At 46.3% G+C, this 9465-nt stretch overlaps 1 long non-coding RNA gene across 1 annotated transcript; it reads right to left on the bottom strand.

Moving 5' to 3' along the window:
* Positions 1–7432: 7432 nt before the first annotated feature.
* Positions 7433–8654, bottom strand: LOC136356433 (uncharacterized). The gene is made up of 3 exons (XR_010741238.1): positions 8526–8654; positions 8365–8437; positions 7433–7890 (listed from the first exon to the last, which is right to left on the bottom strand). It is a non-coding gene; the product is annotated as an uncharacterized lncRNA (long non-coding RNA).
* Between the last annotated feature and the right edge of the window lie 811 nt (positions 8655–9465).

The following is a 9465-nucleotide window of genomic DNA, read 5'->3' as shown; positions in this document are numbered from 1 at the left end:
AACACTTTCATACCCACCTCAGCTCCTATAGAAACCTACTCTTACTGGAGTTAGAGTTTAGAGTTGAAAGTTGAAATTTGGAGCCGTACCAAACAGAGCCCAAAATTTTCGCAAAACCCTAAAATCCTTTTTTATCCGTAATGCAAAGGTTTTACACTTTATTTAATTAATAAATATGCCATCAAATCATATACTTACAAAAGAAAATGGCTAATGCATGTGTATAGGTACAAAATTACCAGATATTTATTCTTCAAAGAGTGCATGGGTTTTATAAATATTTTGCTGCATATATAGATTTGGGTTAACAACAACTGTGAAACTAGGTCCTCTGAAATTTATTCACAAAAGGTGGGCAAACTAGAAAATATTTTTTTATACAGTCGTTCTTATATTCCCCTTAATTTTAGTTAAGCTAATAAATTAATGTTGACATTTAATTTCCCATTTTATACCCCTCAACTTATTGAAAAATAAAAAAAAGCACGTTTGTGGCAATCAACACTGTAAGTATAAAATGTGTGATTTAATTTAATTGTTGATATCTAAAACTGAATTAATGGTCTGTTGAAACAAAAGTCAATTTGACTAGAGTTTTACAATGGATCAAATGTACCTAAAGTTTTCTTTCAACTCTGTGTATCTCTTTTTTACACACAGTTACAGTTTAGACCTTTGACTAGCGCTGGATTCAGTCCATCCTCGCGACTAGGCATGAGTGGTAGCCATCCAACTCTCTGATATGAACTCACCGCCGCCACACGCCTCCGGCACCACGCGATTCGATCTAGAGAAGGGGATTGAGGAAGAAGCAGAGAGAGACGTGAGAGAACGGAGAAGCTGGAGGAAGAAGACAGAGTTGAGGAGGAAGGCGTATTTCTTATTTCTGTTTTTATGCCGCCTACAATCCTCAGCGTTTGCTTAAATAGCCATCGTTTGTGGGCTCGCAGGCCCAAGACTTAAATTACACCCAACACAGGCACGCAGGCCCAATCCTGCTACTCATCCGTGACACTCTCCCATTGCAGTCTCCTTCTCAAAGCTTTCCCTCCTAGTTCACCCTTCTCCTTATATTTCTCTTGAGCGGGATCCAATGTCCATGGAGAAGGTGGTCCTCGTCCGTGAATCTCTAGCAGTGGAGAAGGTAATTCTTGTGGTGAAACCACCCAACCAAGGAAGGTATAGTAACCCTTGTGGAGGTGGTTTGTCAAGCCCTGATTTGATCCGATGATGAAGGCGGTCGACGACTGTGGACCAACGACGAGGACTAGGTGCTTTTATTCTGTATTAGCTACAGTTTGTTAGTAACTAGTAAAACATAAGTTTTAGTTAAGTGAGCCCAAATTCTTGATTATAATTTGATGCCATGCAATATGGTTTGCGATTATTCTACTCAAGTATGGGAATGGGAATAAGAAAGATAGCAGGCGACATAGCAATGCGGAGTAAAAGGGAAAGAGAGAATTCCATTGCATGTAGCAGAGGAGCGTCCGATAATTGTTCGTTTGATCGGGCACCTGTCGTAGAGCATTCTCAAAAGTATTCTTCTGATCCCATGGTAGAATTGGCGCCAACTCTCACCACCTCTCAGCATTTTCCCTCCAAAAGGCATCGGTTGGGAGTTAGAGGGTAGGTGAAAAGTTGGGGAAAATTGAGCAAGAATCTAGACCATCCCTTATTTGCCGGATGGTTGGATGATTGGTACTGCCAAAGTTGCAGTGACTAAACCTGATCCGAATCCTTACTTGAAGAGATAATCCTCTATGTACCCATGAGAATTTGTTCAATCCCTTGTGTGTCCTAAAATTTGCCTTATCCCTTATATACCCCTGAGTTTTTATTTTGATCTCCTCTATGTCCATTCTGTTAGTTGGCCATGAGTTGACCATTGAATGTTTTATAAATAGACTTTATTACCCCTCTCTTATACTTATGTGCTAGTTTAGTGATAAAAACACAATTCTTATATAAAAATAAATCTAAAATATTTAAATAAATTTTAAATTAAATTTTATGAAATTCGTACATTGTTTTCATCAAACTTTGAACCCAATAAATAAATAATTTTGGTTCATAATTTCTAGCTAAAACTCTTATATGGATTTTGTCAAAAAAAATAAATTTGTTCAAAAAAATAAATTTTATTTTTTGAATTTTACAATAAATAATTAGGCCCCGTTTGATTTTATCATGAAGTACAATTTTTGACGTTGTGAATTATGAAGTAGATTGTCGACGGGGGATACCCATAGACCGGATATAGTGGGTATTGGGGTACGCTGGTACGAGGATCTACATAATACGACATCAAGCAGACAAAAAGCACAGATTATACTGGTTCAGGCCCCTTGATAGGTAATAGCCCTAATCCAGTTGATATGGTATTATATGATGGAAATCATAGGTTACAAGGGGAACAATGGAACTCGATGATACCAGCGAGATCGTAATTGAGTTGGTTCGACTAATTCTCCAGGTGACAGGGAGTAATCGACAACACCGTGTGAAGCCCAACGGTCATGAGTGAATTTAAATTGAAGTTCGAAAAACTGCCGCGCGTAACGGACCCAGAAATTTCCGGCGGCCATCTCTTTCTCCTTTCCTTGGAATTCGCACCGTCAGAAATGTATCTATTTAAGAGGATTTTGGGGATCCAATTTGAAGTCCGCCTGTTGTGAAAAAGCTCTTCAGCCTCCAAGCGTTCCTCGTCTTCTCCGCTCCCGCCAAACCCTAGCTTGTTTATCGCCGGTCCCTTCTCCGGCGATCTCCTGCGGCAATGGACCTCGACAAGTCCACTTCCACTAGTGCATCCCTGAAGAAGTTGCAGGAGGAGGGTGCTCTCCCCGGTCGCGGGACCATGGAGAGGGAACCAGGAGGTACTGAACCTGAACCTGTCCTAGGTCGCATGGTTGCGGTTGAGGATTATATTCTCTGTGGTTTTCTCCCCCCGCCTTCTGAGTTTCTCCTTCTCATTTTGAATTTCTACGGTCTTTCTTTGCTCCATTTGAACCCCAATTCCATCGCCTTCCTCAGTATCTTTTCGCATCTTTGTGAGGCCTACATTGGGGTAGAGCCGTTTCTCGACCTCTTTCGCTTCTACTACGAGTTGCGTTGGATGGGATCCACCAGGGTATCTGGATGCGTCGGTTTCTGACTTTGGGTTGGGCTGAAGTCGCACTACATCCCCTTCCAGTGCCCTTCTTCTCGTAGCAAGTGGCGGGCGAGGTGGTTCTATCTTCAGATAAAGGATCCAGATCCAATCTTTGTTGTTCCTGAGGAACAACCAGTCAAGACTCTGTCTTGGACCGCCAAACCCGCCTTGACCCCTTCTCTTCAGTCGTTCATCGATGCCATCGATGACCTCTGAGTAAGAGGTTTGTCGGGGTATGAAGTCGCTGCCGACTTCATTGGTAGGCGGATCCAGCCGCTCCAGGCTCGAGTCCACCCAGCCTTTGACTATTATTGGCCGAAGGACGTGACCCGGGTTTCTCTTCGGGGTATTTTTCTTGTGTTTAATTTGACTTCCTTTTGTGCATGTTCCTCCTGACTTACAGGTTTGAACAGCGAGACCGTATAGCGTCGCGTCGGCCAGTTGATGATCAGCGGCTCGACAACGGCGAGCAACGTCCCCATCCCCCTTTGCGAGAAGGGGACGGCCGAGCGTGAAGCCGCAATCAATGTGAGTGTATTCGATGACCCCTTTATTTTTACTCCTGGATCGCACAATGACTTCGTGCGGTGCAGGCTCTCCCTCTGACCGACGTCATTGGACCGCTCGTGGACCACCAGGCGGCGGCCTCGTTGAAGGAGGGCATCGCCCAGGAGGCGTCCGACATGGCCATTACTGCTGCTGTCGCCACGACCAGTGGCAGCCATGTCCCGAGGAAGGGGAGGAAGTTCACCTCCGTGCTCGGCGGTCGCCGGAAAGCGTCCTCCCCGTCGGTAAGTCTCTTGGGTTATTAATTACGTAGTTGGAAGATGGCTCCCTCACGTCGTACTTGGTTTACTTAGGCCTTGGATGCGTCTCCGTCACCTCCGCGGCGGCAGAGGCTGGTGACACTTGGCGAAAAGTAAGTGGATGAAATTAGAGGTCTTTCACTTGATCGAATTCCGGGAATTTGTCTTGAAGGCTGGTGATGACAATCTTTTGTAGGTCAGTGCGGGCGAAGACGGCGCAAGATGGGTCCAGAGGAAACTCTAGCGTGTCTCCTGCAGTGGCCTCGACAGATGTCGTGCTCGTGCCCAGGAGCCGTGAGGTGACGCCCAGCGGCCCTGCCAGCGATCTTGTGCCCACTCGAGGCCCGCCTGCTGACGTCCTCACCTAGGGGGAGCTCCAAGTCGACATGGGGTGCATCCTCGAGGCCAGTGCTCGCGGCATAAGTCGTGAGATTGCGGAGGCGAGGGCGGCGGCGGCGTCATCGGCAAACGAGCATGCCGACAAGCTGGCGTGTGACCTGGCGGAGGTTCATGAAGACCTCCAGAAAATGAGGGAACTAGTGGCTGGCAACGAGCGACAACGGCGGGGACTCGAGAACCGCATGTCGGAACTCGAGAACAACCTGTCGGAGATCCGTGGCTCGTCGCGGGTCACCTACACCGGCCTACACCAGCTCGCCGGGGAATGTGGTGTTACGACCACCATCCCGGTGAACCCCGACGAGTTCTCGCTGACGACTTCGCTCGCAGAACTGGCCACGGCGATGGAGGCGATACCCTCCAAGCATGCGGCCAGGATCGGAGAGGAGACATCTAATGGGATTTACACTGGGGCATGTCAAATCCTCGCGTTCATAAGGTTGGCGCACCCTGAACTTGATCTCCAGCGGATCTTGGATCAGGGAGCGACTAACGACGTGCGTAAGGGCGTGATGGAAGAAGTCGGCGATCTGGGAGAGTCTGTTCTCCCACTTTTTGAAGAGTAGGACTTCAGTTCCCTTGTACTCTTTAATCAGTCATGCTTTGTAAAACTTTTGTTGGCTCCAACTGCCTTTGCGTGTGAAGTCATCACCTTAATTTTCTTTAGCATTTTGATCCCGAGTACTTTGTTATTGTTTATAGAGATGTCGATGTCGAGGATGTCCAGCAGCGCGGGCAGCCTGAGTTGCCAGTGATCGTTCCGGCACTTGCGTTTGAGCCACATGTGTCACAGGACGATGTAGATCAAAATTTGCCCGTGGAAACGGGCTTGCCGACGACTTCCTTAGGTTGGTGATCTTTGTTTTCATCTCCTTTACTCTTCCGTCTGGATTGACTTAATTTGCTGTGTTCTTAGAAGAGAAGAGCAGCTTGACTTAGTTGTTTCCATGCTGAGCAGATTTCGAGAGTGTGCTTGCTAACGAAGATCGTCGCATCCAATATTGGAAGACGAAATTTGAGGTAGCGGAGCTCGAGAAGACTATGCTAGAAGTGAAGAAGGAGCAGGCCGTGGAAACACTCCGAGGTCGCGAGGTGTGGTTCAACTTGTACCTGAAGAGTTGCTGCACGTCCATGACGAGAGTCTGTAGAGAGCTCCGAGTACCCCGTGGCGATCCCGAGGAGTCGGCGGCCGGATACATCTCGTGGCTGTATGGGGCCTGCACCCAGCTCGAAGGCATCGACAAGCGTGTAGGATCGAGATGTCGACTAGAGGGAGGGTGAATAGGCGATTTAAAACTAAATGACACCTAATCAAAACTAACCTAAATTGCTAGGCTTGGTGAGGGTTAACTCTAACTAAGCAACTAAGTTACGTTTTGCAAACCTAAGGTGATAGTGGCTCAATTATATCTCTAGGAAAAGTAAATCACACTCCTATGTCAATGTTTAGCAATCCTAGGGTGATATGATCTCAAGTATGTCTCTAGAAATGTAAATTGCACAAATGTAAATGCGATAATCAAATTAGACAAGGAGACAAGAGATTTTTTTTCGAGGTTCGGAAACTCGCCGGTTTCCTACTACCCGTTGAGGAGAGCCCAACTCCACCGCTCAACCACGAAGCCACCGCACGCCCCCTTCGTCAAGGGGTGGGCAAGGTGGGAGCCGGCCCACGGAGAGGACTACCCAAGCCTCGATCACTAGGGTAGTTCTTCCTTTACTCCGAAGGTGGTGAACTCCAAACCACTCACAAACCGGCGCCGGGCCTCCTCCACAATCTTCTCGGAGAGGTCACCGGGCAACTCCTCTACAAGCCGTCTAGGAGGCGGCAACCTCCAAGAGTAACAAGCAATGACCCGGCGTGGAGATGATCAATCAAGTGCCACACTAGCTCTACAAATGGAAGCAATGCACTTGACTCTTGGCTAATCAACCCTCTAACACACTAGATGGATGAACACAAAGCTCAAGTGGGTATGAGAGAGGTGCAAGGGATGTATGCAATTGAATTGGGTGCCAAGAGAGTCCCCTTGCTGCTGGTGGGGAAGTATTAATACTCCCACCCACCAAAACTAGCCGTTGGGGGTGCAATCCCCCAACTTTGTGCTCTGCCGGTCTGACCGGAGGTATGTGGCCGGTCAGACCGTGCTACTGTGCAACGGCTAGAAAACTAGCCATTGAAGTGCTGTCAGAGGGCCCCATCGGCCTGGCCGGTCAGACCGACATTGAGTTGGCGGTCAGACCGGCCTCGGCTCGGTCAGACCGCCATCGGCTCGGTCTGATCGACTACGGCTCCGTTGGCTCTGTATCGGCCACCCCGAGCAGCACTATCCCGGCCTCCAGTGGGCCGGTCTGACCGCGCATGTACCGCCGGTCAGACCGGCCTTATGCGCCGGTCAGACCGCCTTCTTGCGGCCGGTCAGACCGGTCAAGGCACGCCGGTCAGACCGCCACTATGTGGCTGGTCTGACCGCCCCTGGTCAGGCCGAGCCCAGTGAAATCCCAAGTGATTGTGTGTGTGTGATGAAAAGCGAGCACACGTCTAAATGCATAATGACCTAATGTGGCAATTTAATCATCTCTTTGCTAGGTCATTACCCCTCTTAATAGAACGGCGAAACTAGAAAATAAACTAGCAAATTTGATCGCCCTACACCTCGATCAATTCTAAATTAAAGCACTAGTTTTACCGTCTTCTCTTTGCTTTGCTCCGTCAATTTTAATCCATCGATAGTCATCCATGCGCACACATGATGTGGACCTAACTTAAAATATTATCTCAATAGCAACGGTTAGTCCACAATTAGCACTTGTTATTAATTACCAAAATTAACAACGGGGGCCTAGATGTTTCAATCTCCCCCTTTTTGGTAATTGATGACAAACACCACAAATATATATATAATCAAACATAGAACACATGGACATATATTGCAATAACAATCAAAAGCTCCCCTAAACATGTGCATATCAATCATAAACAACAAATATGGAGCCAATGCACATTTCAACAAGCACAGACACATTAGCAATATATCAATGTAAACTTCAATCCATAAGCATAAGATGGTCACATATACATCAATATCACATACACCATCCATCATTGCATAAGTTCACATCACTTAACCATTTAACTCACAAAAGTCACAAAACATCCTAAAAAGGGCTCACAAATAAAACATAGGCTATTACAAGACCACGAAGGGTCCAAATGACTTAGAGTTTAACAAAACGACAAATAACACACAATATAGAGTAATAGCCCATACCCGTACATAATATAGCCCAAACCACCTTAACCTATTAGATATGAGGGCACTATCCTTACTACTACTAGTCCCAACCCAACATAAAACACACTTTTCTCCCCCTTTTGGCATCAAGCACCAAAACATAAAACACACTTTTCTCCCCTTTTTGGCATCAAGCACCAAAAAAAAGGTCTTCACTCTTGTGGAGGAGAAGGAGGACGCGCCGAACTGGAAGGATGAGAAGCATCACGACGACCATGACGAGTGCGGGGAGGCATCACTGTCAAAGAACAAAGGATGATAGGATATTAGCAATAATTCTAGAAACAATTTGGAGAGGTGAAAATTTGCCTATATCCTATGGAGGGGTGGTAAGACCGCAGCCAGTAGGGCGGTCAGACCGCCCGTGGTAGCCGGTCAGACCGACGGCATCAGGCCGGTCAGACCGCCCACCGGTGGCCGGTCAGACCGACAGCTGCCGGCCGGTTAGACTGGGCGCACACGCCGGTCAGACCGGCGGCTGACCAACGGTCAGACCGCCTGTGGCTCCGGGCAGACCTCCTCCCACAAGTTCAAGCATCCAAAAATTTTCACATCTACTAAGAGTCTAAAAATTGCTAGAACAATATTGCACAAGATTGGAACTAGAACATCAAAAGGTTGGACCTATTTCATCAAGATTGGAACAACTACCCATAGCCCTAGGGTGAAATAGATCGATTTGAGAGAATGCACAAGAGGGAGAGTGATTTACCGGTTGGAGGAGTTGAATCACACCAAGAAACTACCCTCTATTGGTGCAAATCGAAGAACAACTCGTGCTTCACCTAGGGTTCCATGCCATGGATCAAAAACTCAACAAAAACACGAACTAATCCATGGATTAGAGAGAGGAAGAGGAGGAGAATCACTTACGGTGTAATCGGAGAGAAATCCGCGGTCAAACCGAGGGGATTTGGTGGAGGGAGGTGGCTAGGGTTTGGGAGAGGAGAGAGGAGGAGTTTTTTTCGAGTTGGGGAAGAAGAAGGCTGAATGGGAGGAGATGGAGTCGGGTAGGGGAAGAAGAGAGAAAGAAAAGGAAGTTTCCTGGGCCCACCATCCCCGGCCGGTCAGACCGGCTATATGAGGCCGGTCAGACCGCCTGGCCCCCAGCCGCCTGTGCACAGCTCTTACACAGTTCGGCTATCCCCACACAATAAAATTCAACAAAAATTTGATTTTTGGAGCAATTTTGAAATGTGTGAGTTGAAATATTTCCAACCATTCATAACATTTGAAAATTATGAAGATTTGCAACAAAACTCACTTGAGTGCTAGGAGGTGACCTTTTATGGTCTATAGGGGTTTTTGGGCGAATTTGATTTTCAAATAACTTTTGAATGATTTGGTTTTTGAAATAGGTTTGAATACCAAAAACATTTCAAATCTTCTTCTCTACCAACTTTGTTTTGAAACTTTTCTCAAATTCCTTCTCAATCTCATTTTGGGGATAAATCTCATTTTAGCCAAAAGTAAGAATCTAGTTTCTTCAAAAGAGGGTCAAAATGGCATTTTCATTCAAAAATCATTTTTCTTGCAATGTGAGGCTTGGAAAACATATAGGGAACCTTTTGAAACATTTTCCAAGAGATAGTTTTCAAATTACATTGATTTTGCAAAAGTTTTGACTTATGTTGACTTGGGCATTTTAAAAACACTACTAGCACTTTTAGTTGATTTGCTCACATATAAAAGGAAGTAGAGCACATGCAAGAGTGCAAAACTCCCCCTTAATGTGACATGCTCCATTTTCGCAATGAAGAACCAAATGGAAATAAATCCAAAGCATAAGAGCAAATAGGAGCAAATATACAAT

This window comes from Oryza sativa, chromosome 5, assembly GCF_034140825.1.
Source record: "Oryza sativa Japonica Group chromosome 5, ASM3414082v1".
NCBI classification, from domain to species: Eukaryota; Viridiplantae; Streptophyta; class Magnoliopsida; order Poales; family Poaceae; genus Oryza; species Oryza sativa.
Note: the sequence above shows the minus strand (reverse complement) of the source record. Positions and strands in the feature narration are given on the sequence as shown.